General features: G+C 46.5%; 1 protein-coding gene across 1 annotated transcript in view; it reads right to left on the reverse strand.

Moving 5' to 3' along the window:
* The window catches only part of SMG1 (SMG1 nonsense mediated mRNA decay associated PI3K related kinase), a 2768248-nt gene that overhangs the window by 642975 nt on the left and 2112631 nt on the right, over positions 1-12642 (reverse strand). The window lies entirely within an intron of this gene.

The following is a 12642-nucleotide window of genomic DNA, read 5'->3' on the forward strand; positions in this document are numbered from 1 at the left end:
GTCCTCCCCATTTTTACCAAGAATACCACAGTATGTTTAACATTGAAAACCACGAGACCTTGTTATGGGAAGTGGTGTATGCTGACAGGGCTGCCAGGTGTACTTTCAGTGAGTTAAAAACCAATCCTGCATCTAGCAGGTGGAGCATGTATGTAACAATAGTGGAAGGAGTGCAATCAGCTGGGTTGATTTGTCTACTCTGGCACCAGATAACGAATCTCTTCCACTTGTCAAAGTAACAGTGCCTTGTGTTTGGTTTCCTAGATTCCTTTAGGATGTCCATACACCTCTGTGGTAAATTGAGATGTCCAAACTCTATGACCTCAGGAGCCATGCTGCCAGGTTCATTGAGTGGGTTGCTGATGCACTGTTTGACCTTGGTGCTGGGACAGTAGGTAGTACCAGGCTGGAAGTTTGATGGGCTCGCACACCGCCATCCTACGTAGGTGTGGGAACCACGGTTGTCTTGCCCACATGGGAGCAACTAGGACGAGCGTCATCGACTCTCTGTTCATCTTGTTCACCACCTTCCTGATCAGAGGAGTTGGTGGAAAAGCGTACGCAAACATCCCTGACCAGTTCATCCACAGGGCGTTCCCCTGGGAGTCTGGTTGGGGGAACCTGGATGCAAATCCTGGGCATTGTCTGTTTTCGCTTGTGGCAAATAAGTCTATAGTGGGGAAACCTCACTGAGAGAAGATATCTTCTACGACCTCTCTGTGTAGAACCCATTTGTGTTCCTCTGGGAGGGAGTCTCTGCTCAGAGCATCCGCTAGGGAATTGAGCTCCCCTGGAACATGTTGTGATGACAGTAAGATGTTCCGTCTGAGTGCCCATATCCAGATTTTCTGGGCAAGCTTGGACAGATTTGGCGAACGAGTCCCTCCTTGCTTGTTCAGGTAGAACATGGCTGTTGTGCTGTCCGTCCGGATTTGCACTGACAGGTTTAGTAGGTGGGGCACGAACGCTTGAAGCGCTCTAAATACTGCCAGAAGCTCTAGCATGTTGATGTGGTTCTTGGCCACTGAGGGAGACCAGAGACCCTGAGCTGTGTGGTGGAGATGGTGAGCTCCCCACCCCGTCAGACATGCATCGGTAGTGACTACTGCCTGTACTTCGGGATCGTAAAAGGGTTTTCCCTGTGCAAGATACTCTCTTGTCCACCAGTGAAGGATTTGTACTAGTGTTGGCAAAACGACCACTAGATCGTCCCACTGACCACTTGCCTGAGACCACTGTTTCGCCAACCATTCCTGCATGGGAAGCATGCGCAGGCGCGCGTAGGGGACCAGGTAAATACATGACGCCATCATGCTCAGTAAACGCATTGCTTTGCGTACCGTTATTTGGTGACCGGACTGATATTGCGGAATTTGCAGTAGTATATTCCGAATTCTTTCCTCTGAAGGAAAGGTCAACCCCTCTTGAGTAACCGCTTGTTTGGAGGTGCTTGGCACCAGGCTGGACTTTTTCTCGTTGATTGAGAAGCCTAATTCGTGGAGGAGGTCGATAGTCCTTTGAATGTTTGTCCTGCAAATTACTGGGGTTTCCCCCGTTATGAGCCAGTCCTCCAGATAAGGGTACACCGAGATTGCCTCCCTGCGTAGGTGTGCAGCCGCCACCGCCAGTACCTTGGTGAATACCCTTGGTGCCGAAGCTATCCCGAAGGGCAGTACCTTGAATTGGTATTGCCGACTGTCCACCTTGAAGCGCAAGTACCTTCTGTGCGCTGGGAACATGGAAATATGAAAATAGGCAGGGATTACCTCTTGTAGCGTAGTCATACGAAACTTTTGGGGCCTGACATACTTGTTGGCAGGCCGTAAGTCCAATACTGGGCGCATTGTCAAATCTTTTTTTGGCACAAGGAAGTAAGTTGAATAAATAAACTTGTTTACCTGGTGTCCCGGGACGAGTTCTATCGCGTCCTTTGCTAGCAGAATGGCGATCTCCTCGAGGAGAATCTTCTGATGTTCTAAAGAGTGTACTCTTTGTCGTGGAGGATGGTTCCGGGGACGCTGCAGTAGTTCTATACAGTACCCTGTGGATACTGTTGACAGCACCCATCTGTCTGATGTGATCCCTTCCCAAGCCTGGGTGAAGTTGGAAATGTGTCCCCCTACTGGGGTTGCGTAAGAAGGGAGCGTCACTGCTTTGGTGGAGGTGTGCCGCCTCCTTTGCTGGGCCTGCCTCTGCCTTTACCACGTCCTCTCCTATTACCCCCGACGTAACCCTGGGTAGACTGTTGGCTGTTGTTCCACTGTGTACCCTTCCCCTGGGAATAGTTAGATCCTCTCTGGGAATTTTGGCCGCGTGGGCGACGAAAATTACTATTCCCTCTCTGGTTAGGGGGTTTATTGGTTAACTGGCCAAGGAACTTGAGTGTCTCGTATTCGTCCTTGGCATTCTTCAGTGCGTCCTCGACCGCCTTATCAAACAAAAAGATTGGCTTCCACCAGTTTGTCCAACAATGATGCCTGGGTTTCTGCCTTAAAACCAGACTGCTGTAACCACGCATGTCTCTTGATAACAGTACCTTCTGCTATCAATCTGCCTGCGTTGTCCGCGGCGTAAAAGGTTGCTTTTAAAATGCAACCAGACACGGCTCTACCCTCTGTGGAAATCCAAGCTAACTGGCCCTTTAAGGGTTCCGGTGCAGAGGCTATGAGTGCCGCGACTTCTTCCCACTGATGGCAGTTGTAGCTGGCCAACAGGGTGGTGGAGTTTGCAATCCTTGCCTGATAGGCGGAAGTTGAGGCTACTTTCATGCCAAAACCATATAGTTTTTTGCTCTCCTTGTCTGGAGGAGCTTCGGACGATGACAAGGGTGTTCCAGCCCTCTTACGAGTGTTAGTGACAACTAGGGAGTCTGGCTTCAGATGTCCTCTTATATAGAGGGGGTCAGACTGGGCTGCCCTGAAAAGTTTTTCAACTCTGGGATTGACTGCTCTGGTGAGGTTCGGATTCACCAGGGACGGGTCTATTCTTCGCTGAATAGACTTGAGGATAGGGATGGTCTGGGCAACAGGCCTCCTTTCTCCTACCAACTCCTCGGCGAAGTCCCTCTCCTCCTGGACACCGCGGGTGTCAATATGGAAATGTTCTGCTGCACGTGCAAGAACCTCGTTCAGGAGGGATTGGTTATCGACAGGGAAGTCGGTAACTGGGGCTTCCTTTTCTACCGGGGAATCTACTCTGTAGATTTCAGGGTCTTCCTCTTCTTGGTCCTCATCGTCCCCATAGTAGCCCGTCCCGGTTTGCTCTTCTACCATGCCAAAATCTTGGTCCTCACCAAAGGAAGTCTCTCCTTGATATAATGAGTATGGTCGTGAGTATGGTTGTACCTCGAAGGAGTCTGTAGACCTCATTGGTGTCTCAAACCGGGGCTTCTTACTCGGGGGCTATAGGATCATTAGAGCCTGAGGGTGTAGCCCCTTGTGGATCATATGAAAGGAAATGGTCTGGATTTTTATCGTAAAAGTTTGCCAAGGAAGACATCCTTGACATGACCCTATCTATGTCATCACTGGACCATTTTTTGGAACTGGGAATGACTCTCAGAAAGTTTTGGAGATTTATCTTGAGTAGATTTGCTCTTTGAAATATCAGCAGACCTGGTCTTGTCTGCCTGTTTAGGAGGAGTGGAGTGTTTTACAGGTGTGGAAGAGTGCAGAGGCTGCTTCTTCTGCTGTTTCCCCCCTCCCCGTGAGTGGAAAAGTATTTTCCCTGTCCCTTTGTGGCTCCGGAGGTTTTCGACGCCTGGCGTCGAGGATTGGGGGTAGAGTCCCTGTCCTTCAAACGTGGGGCCGTGCTGATCTTGTCTGCGGGCTCCGACTCCTGGAGTGCGGCCTGGGGGTGGAAGTCGTCTTCGTCTTCCGACGATCGAACTTCCGTTAGCCTAGGGAGCGAGGCACTCTTGGCAAGAGTGGATGATTGCCTGGAGTCATGCAGCGATCTCGAACGCCCAGAGGACACTGATTCGGACCTTCTGTTTGTGCCTCTTTCCGAGCACTCGACGTCGTCGAGTCTCGGTTGGACTTCGTGTGTTTAGTGTGAGTGGTGTGTGAAGCGCCTGTGTCGCCGGGGGTCTTCCCCATAGCCGCCCTGTTGGACGACCTTCCGAGGTCGGGGACCTGCGCTCGGCTGTCTTTCGACGCCGTAATGCCCTCGCCGTCCGAAAGCACGGCGTTGCTGCCATCGCTGAAGGCGCCCTCCGCTGCTATGGCCGCCTGCCTGGCGTGGTGGGCCCAACGCTTCGTCGAACGGTCCTTAAGTGTCTTAGGTTTAAACCTACTACACGCTCTGCAGTTCGCTTCGGGGTGGTCCCTCGGCAAGCAGAGATTGCACGTGGCGTGCCTGTCGACCCAAGGGTATTTGCGATTGCACTTGGGGCAGAATTGAAAAGGGGTACCCTCCATACGCACCTTGAGGCAGCGGGCTGTTAAGTGTAGGAAATGTACAAGGTGTACCTATATACCAAGAGTGTAGAGTATGTCCAACCCCCCACTCTCCCTACTTGCAGGGCCGAGGCCAGAGGCCTTCCAAGGCCCGGGCCGAGGCCAGAGGCCAGAGGCCTTCCGAGGCCCAAATCCGTCGTGCAGCAGCCGACGGTCGATTTCTTCTCCAGCCGGCGTCGAGTGTCGAAGTTCGACGTTGGGATGGGGAAGGATGTCAATTAATCAATATTTTAGCAAAAGTATGGCTAAGGCCAGGGGACTCCGCAAAATGCTTCCAACCAGTATGGTGGAAAAAAACAATAAGGATCCTAGACGCGTGAGGGATCTTGGGTACAGTGGACGTCACACTAGGGATAGTATTACTGGCACTCCCTGTGTCGACGCCCATTTTCGAGTTTCGAAAAACAAACTGTAATACTCTGCAGCTTCCACTAGATGTCGGCCTATGCACAGCATGTGATCTAAGCAGATTCCACAAGCCTCAGAAACACTAATATAAATATATAGAATACAGTGTGATGTTAAGTTGAAATCAGGTTAATTTTTGAATTTAAAGAATAAAGGATGAGTGAATCCTTTTGAATACTGTGTACATGCAAATTTATTCTAAAACGCTTTTCTTGTTTTTGTCTTCTGTTTGTGTGATTTATGTTTATCATATGTTATTCTGCAATGTTTGGGGATGCTTTTTGTTTGAATCATTTGATTTCATCTGAATAATGTATGAAAAAATCTACACTCAACCGCTCATCATCATTGTTCCCCTCTGTGGTTAATACACGAATGTGATCAGCATAAATGTATGCAAATCTAAAATTAGAGCAAAATATGAACATGACCAAGAATTATATGCTTTACTGCCCGAATTGTTTGTTTTGAAAAAGGCTCTTGAGTAGCCGAAACACATGTAAACCAGAGGGCGTTAAATGCAATACTTTTTAATTTGCTCATTGATATATATTTTTTCATGTGAATAAATCACTAAATACAAAGAAACTTATTGTTTCTGAAATCAATGTGTGGCGCAATCATTGTATGGCAAAGAGGCTATACCTATAGCTTCCTAGCCTCTTCTTTCTTGTTTTTCTCTTGCAAAAGTAGACAGTGATGCACTATAGTCAACTGTATCGCGGTCCAAGGCCTTGCTTCCATTCCCACTCATTTCTTGAGCTGTCTCTGTACTTGCTCTGGTAATCCGGGACATAAAATGTGGTAAAATACTGCCACTGATTTCCCCCAAGGCTCGCAAGATTTCAAAGTCCACTGTTCCTGAATATTTTGAATGTAAGCAAGCAAATCTTCGCCCTCTTGCATCTTGCGTGCCATAATTGCACCATATCTGATGTATCAGGATACTGTACCCTAAGAGCTCTCCACACGTCTGCCCTACAATTATTGAATGGCGCTCCATCATGAGCTGTATTATGCGCCGTGACACTTGAGTAACCGGTTTGCATCCAAATGCCATCAGCCCTTTCCCAAGAATGGCTGCTAGGAGACCCTTAAGCTCCTGTATGGCTAGGGTATTTCCTCCTGTCATTTTTTCTAGTTCATAAATCCATTTTCCCTCATCCGCCATTAAACTAGGGAGTTTACATCTTAAATTGTCCTTGTCCATCTGAGGCCAAGAGATATACTGCGGTCTGGCCCCTCCTTTCTACAATAGGGGGAACTGCGTGAACCCAATTCGGCCCTCGGCTCCCACTGTCTGTCTATCCATAGTAGGAACAATGGTTCCACATCGCCTTCTACCTGGCAATGACCTTCGCCTGCTCACATATGGTGCTGATTCTCCTTTCTTGCTATGTGATTATCCTTTAGGGTGCTCGGGCTATGTTATGGGATCTGGCGTCCTATCCTTAGGTTGTTCCAGATCAGACTATCTTACTTCCCTGTCTGACCGTGTGCATCCTTCAGGCCCACATGCGCTTTCTCCCTCCTCCCCACGGAAGGTTTCTCTTTCTTCGTCTGACATATCCAGCCCCCAACTAGTATGGCTCTCATCCCTGTCATCTTTATTTAACATCAGCCAGGGCTCTATGCTCAAGACTAAACGGCCTTCCTTCATTTCCTCGCGACCAGCTGAATAAAGATCAATCATCTTTTCTCCTACTTCCTGATTTACCTTTCGCCCTCATCTCCCGATAGGCTTTATCGATCCTATCTCTGATGCTTCCCATCTCAAAATTCTCATCTAGGTTTACCCTAGATGGTCCTGGTATTGCTTCTTGTGAGGGGAGAAACTCCTCTAGGTTTATTCCAAGTGGTTGTGCCGTTGCTCCCTGTGATGGGAGGAACTTCTCTATATGACGCCATGATATTACTGGACTTGGTTCCATTAGCTCTTCCTGAATGAGATCAATGTTGCATGCACTCCGTCTCCTTTTTCGCTCGATTTCTTCATCTAATTTCCTTTTTTTCTTCGCTACCCATCTAACTCTTTCCTCCTCTTTTCTCTTCCCTTCTTTTGTTTGCTCTATGCATTTCCTCATCTCTTCTTCTTTGCATTCTTTTATCTCATAATTTCTGTTCTTCCTCTTCTCTTCTAACGTGTCTTGTACTTTGAGTGCTCTCTGCCTGTTGTCAGTTTCTTTGCTCTTCTAACTTTTCTTAGCTGCTCCTCCTGATACATCTGCTCTCATCCGTTTCTATTCTTTCTCTTGTTCTCATCTTCCTTTAATCTTCTTTCCCGTTCCCCGTCTGTTTTATCTTGCTCGTCTTGGTCTTCCTTCTGCCTAACCTCCTCAAGGCTTTTCCGATCAAGATTTAATAATATATGTCCACCCATCCATTTGTTCTGTACGAGCGAGATCTCGTCAGCTTTATCCTTCCATCCTTTCCATCTTTTAATCTCTCGTTCTATATCTAGAGATACATTTGGTTTTTCATTTTTCTCTTCCTTGCCATGAAAGACCTTAAAAATCTCTTCCTTTCATCTAGTCTTCTTGACCATCATCACTACCATAAGCGGGCGGTTCATATATCGGGTTACTATACCAGGTCGCCGCTTTCAGTTACTTTAACATATATAAGTCCTGCATCTTCTGTATTCTCACGGTTTACTTCCACCGGAGTAAGGGGAGCATAAGACTCAACACCTTTCTCCCTGCTCTGGTTAAGCATCCATTCCTCAGCGGGCGGATCTTCCCGCTCCTCCTGGTACATTTTCCAGAGCTCTAAAATAGCCAACCTTGTCGCCAATTTCTTTCCCGTGTATGCTGCATGCAAGTATGTGGTCAGTGTTGCAATACTACCTTTGCCAGCGATCCCCCCCCATCCCCCTGTGGCCATGGCATGAACATTTTGTCTGCTGTTCCCTTTACCCATTCTGCACTGTACTGTTTGATCTTGGGCATATGTTTTGATAGTGTCTTGCACATGTGCATCAGTGGTATAACCTCTCCCATTATAACAAGTCTCAATTGACTGTCAATACTTACCAGTGATTTTACACGAAATGCGCTTCAGAAAAATAATAAATATGAGCGTGCACCAACAGTCGCCGCTCAAAGCCTCTACTACTCAATCTATATGGTTGGCACCGACAATTACCTAAGATAAATAATGACCCTTTACTCTACGTAACACAACCTATCTTTGTCGCTCTTCGGCACCTTTTAAATACAAAAAATATAAAGACAAACAAACAAACAAGTCGACTCTTTACATATACACCATGGTATATACTCTTTCACTTAGCCCCTAAAATACTCAGCTAGGAGTTTGAATTGTCTTCTCTCACAGATCTTTGTGTGCAGCCTATTTTTTACCCACATGGGTTTTAAGACAACAACTTCTAGAATTCTTTGAACTAGGACTCTGGGATTTTCTTATGGAAAGCTCCCCGTCCAAAACACTTTTTCCCTTGGTGCTCCTCGTCATATACCCACCAACCCACCGTTATTTATTTATGTGGTACCACAACCCCGTCCTCACAGTTTGCCAGTTTCCTCAATCCACTCACCATTTGCCTTTTGGCTCCAGACTCTCGGGATCGCCCCCTCCTCAATTGGCCACCGTCACCTTCGGTCCACTCAGCGCCTGTGGGAACCAGGAGGGATTTCGTCGAAGAGGGGCCAGTCCCACCTGTAACTTCTTTACTTGCAAGTTGTGTATATCGGCCGTTCTCCACAGGAACCCTCGCGTTCCTCCGGGTGGATGGCAGAGGGTGTCCGAAGTTCCGACTACTCCAAAGACCTACTCATCGATGGGCCTTATCTAAGCATCCACAGCTACCAAGTGAACAGTTTTAGGTCCTTTAAGACGAGGTAACACTCTACATGGTGGATGGGGATGGAGAAATTACTCAAACATCAATAATAAAACCGACTCAGAAAGTTGGCAAAAGACTGTTTTCATAACAATTATCTAAACAGGGAGTTTGTGATGCCATCTTTCATGTCCTAGGTGTTAGTGTTAGCAGTGCACAGTGGTGCGGGCAGTTATGTTTGCTTAGCCTACCATAACTGGCGAATTTCATGGGTTTTTCGGTTTTACTTTGAACCATAATGTCACGTTTATACATTTTTTTTAGTGAATTGCACAGTTTTTTAGTAGGGCAACTTAACCATAACATACCGTTAAAGTTTTTTTAACTGAACATATACTTTCATCATGTGATTTTGGGAGATATGTACTATAATTTCCTTACTTTATATACATGTAACATAGAACATACTGAACCCCCTCGCTAATGATATTTGAAAGGCACGGACTGAGCACCTGTCTGCGGACGAGATCAACACTACCCAAACAGTCAAGGGGTATCTGAAATTAGCCTATTGTGTTATATGAAAAATGCACAACTTGGAATGTCTGTGTTCTTTTTCAAAGTATTAATACATAACCAATTGAACCTAAACGTCTGAAACATTATCCATGCATTTAATGACCATGTAGAATGAAATGGATTATACCGTAACAAAAAAAGGTATACCTCCAACGTAATTACCTCACAGAAACTGTGCAGCCAGGAGCGACAGTAGACGCACACAGTACAACGAAGACAAATTACAACAAAATAGTAAGTGAACTTCCATTTTTCTTATGTGTGTGTGTACTTTTTTTGTATAAGGGGCAAAAAAATAATGTATTTGTTGTTTTGACACAGAAATGTGCAGTACTTTGGAGTGGCTGGAGGAGAATTTTACGATTGGGGAAATGTCAGAAGATGGCGATAATAATGGTACACACTACTCTGCATAAGGAAATTAATGGTCAGTATTTTATGGGCATTGAACACATTTATTTTTAACAGACCAGGTAAAAAAAAGAAGAAACTCCAACACCAAAGGACACAGAGCAAGACAGGCTGAAATGGATTAAAGTGAAAATGGACATACTAAATGACAATTTTAACAGTTTAAGGCAATTTGTGGAGGAATATGTGAGAGTAAAAATTATGATATCACTGTCCCACCTGTACCTGCCCCTCTTCTCCATTTCCTAGTGAACCATCGCCAAACCTTCAAGGAGAAAAACGTTTTGATGAAACATCAATCCCTTCACCCTCTCACAACCAGCCCGTGTTAAACCCTAATTCCCCTATATTCGTTTCAGTTTCAGTTTCTGCTTCCCCCTGTATTTCTCTTGATGTGTGTGTGTTGACATTTTTTTATGTTAGTTGTAGTGGAACGGTTTGAGGCAAAAAAAAGTACAAAATGTCAGCGGACAGCACGCCTGTTCGGGCTGGCTGTAATCAATATAGTATGGATGTTCTAGGGGCAATACACCTACCCGTACCAATCGCTACCAATTTGGAACTAATGTTACAACGCACCAGGTGTCCAAGTTCTCCATAAATAGACAGAATGGGGGTGTCCTAAGGACATTAGACCTCTCCGTACTGGTCACAACCAAGATAAAATATGTTCTTAGAACACACCAGGTGTCCGGGATGTCTGTAAATTAACAAAATGGGAGTGTCGTATGGACAGTATACCTATCCGTACCGTCCGCAGCCAAGATGGAACTGTCCGTGGAACAGGCACGGTGTCCGGCATGTCCATAGTCAAACAAAATGGAGGTGTCCTAAGGACACTGCACTTGGCCGTGCAGTCAGCAGAACATCTACGCACATGCGCACCACACCCATAAGTACTGCGAACATCGCGCCTGTCCCCAACTGTCCGTCTCACTTGTGTCGCACTTTTAATTAGTTTCGGGACCCGAACACTGTCCGTAGAACTCCCACGCGCATTCACACATCCGTTACTCTGCATTTGGTGTCTAGCGGGCAGCCATTTCCTTTGCGGATATGTTCACGTCATCATGTGACCGCACACACGCTGAGCGCGTAGACTAATTTGCACAGTTTGTCTGCTTCCGCAACATTTTAAAAGAATTTATACAAACATAGGAAATTATTTTACAGTATAAAATCACCATTTCACATGTCCCATACAATGGCCCTACCTTTCAAAGTATTGATTAGAATTTTTGCAAAGCTTTTGAGTGATCGATATGGTCACGAGCCGCACCCCTCGACCACTATAAATTGCCACACGCCCGAGCACATCTTCATTGTGGTTCTGGCTATAGCAGATCGAGTTGTGCTGCCTTTACTGCTGTAGCGAACATTAGCCGACTAATCCTTATGGCATCCATGGCTGCTGTTGCTTCATTAGCCTCAGCACCACCCCCAAACCCTCCACCTCCTCCCCAAGGGCCTGCAGAGGGAAATACGGGTGAGGATGTAGAGAGCGAGGAACAATAGAATCAGGTCGAGGAACTCTGCGCTACAAGCACTCACCGGGAGTCGTGGGTGTGGCGGTTGTTTACCGTTTTTGGGAACGTACCAAAAGCACGTGCGAACCAGGTCATGTGTAGGCAGTGCAATTTGGTGCTGAGTCGCGGGAGACCTGGTGCGTACAGCTTTGGTACGACAATCATGAAGCGACAACTAACTTTGTTCCACAGTGCGGACATTCGCAAGGTGGTGCCAAGAAAGTAGTAGATTGAGTTCCTCCAAAGCACCCTCTGTGTCCGATCCCCTCACCACAAGAGACACTCCTGTGGGGGAGCGCATCCCTCCAGCTGCCTCACAGGCCATTCGCGATGCTGTTGTCCCTTACCTTGCGAGGGTGACAATATTGTGTATGTACTAAGACGCAGTACTCTGCAGGGGGGGAAGAGTCTTCGAAGTGCTTTTGAGACTACGGTCACGGAGCAGCAGAAGAACTGCTCCGTACCTAAGTGAAGCCCACCCTACATATTTCTCTCTCCACCTGCCCTTTCTTATCCCCGTGGTTGGTGTCCTTTCCTTACCCTCCTTTGCCCTCCTCTCCTAGTGTGTCGTGTGCTGAAAAGCAATAAACTCGAAAACAACAAAAATTACAAAAAAGGCTCTTTTCAGAGCTAACTTTCTCAGTTTAACAATAGAACTATCAAATGACCGGTGTAGGCCCCCGCGCATTTTTCCAAAAGTCCGCAGACAGTCGTAGGAAGCACAAAAATGGAGGGTGCAAGCGGAGCAAAACCAATGCACTTTTTGCTGGGAGTAAGTGGTGGCTCTGAAAAGAGCCTTTCGGTGGTGTTTTGTGTCTTTCAAAAACTGTGGATTCGAAAAAACGGATTCCTAAGTAGGTGACTATGAATCCAAAAAAGGTTTGAAAATTGCGAAGAAAAATCTGATTGCCAGCATATGTGAGATGGACTCCATCTCTGCGAAAAATGAAAGTGCTGCAAAACAAAATGTTTCTTTGTGGAATTAGGACATGCCAACATCTCTTAGAATGGCACAAACAGCCTTATTGACATTGCGCCTCGCTTTCTCGATTTGTGGACAAAATGCAGAAGAACGCAGCCATATTTGTCTTTGTGCAATACGGGGAAAGACCTATTTGGCAATTTGGAAACATGTCCATGACCTTCGCAAGTCCTTCCTTCATTGCAAATTGCAAAGAAATTCCAGACACATGCCCTAAACTGTTTCCTCCACAATTAATGATAATTATATCAGGATGACGCTCTGTCTGTAAAGTAGCACAGAGAGGTACCAAGTCCAGCCACTTCATTCCACGCACTCCATGCCAGTGCACTTCCACATGAGGAAATCCAAGATATGCAGATAGACCGCAACTTTCTGCATGCACCTTCAACCAATGTATCCATGAGTTTCCCAAAATCCAGATTATCTATTTTCGAGCACACAGAGCCATGGCGGTCTGGTCTCCTGTCAGGGAAA

This window comes from Ambystoma mexicanum, chromosome 2q (assembly GCF_040938575.1).
Source record: "Ambystoma mexicanum isolate Mex_15411 chromosome 2q, UKY_AmexF1_1, whole genome shotgun sequence".
In the NCBI taxonomy this organism is placed as follows: domain Eukaryota; kingdom Metazoa; phylum Chordata; class Amphibia; order Caudata; family Ambystomatidae; genus Ambystoma; species Ambystoma mexicanum.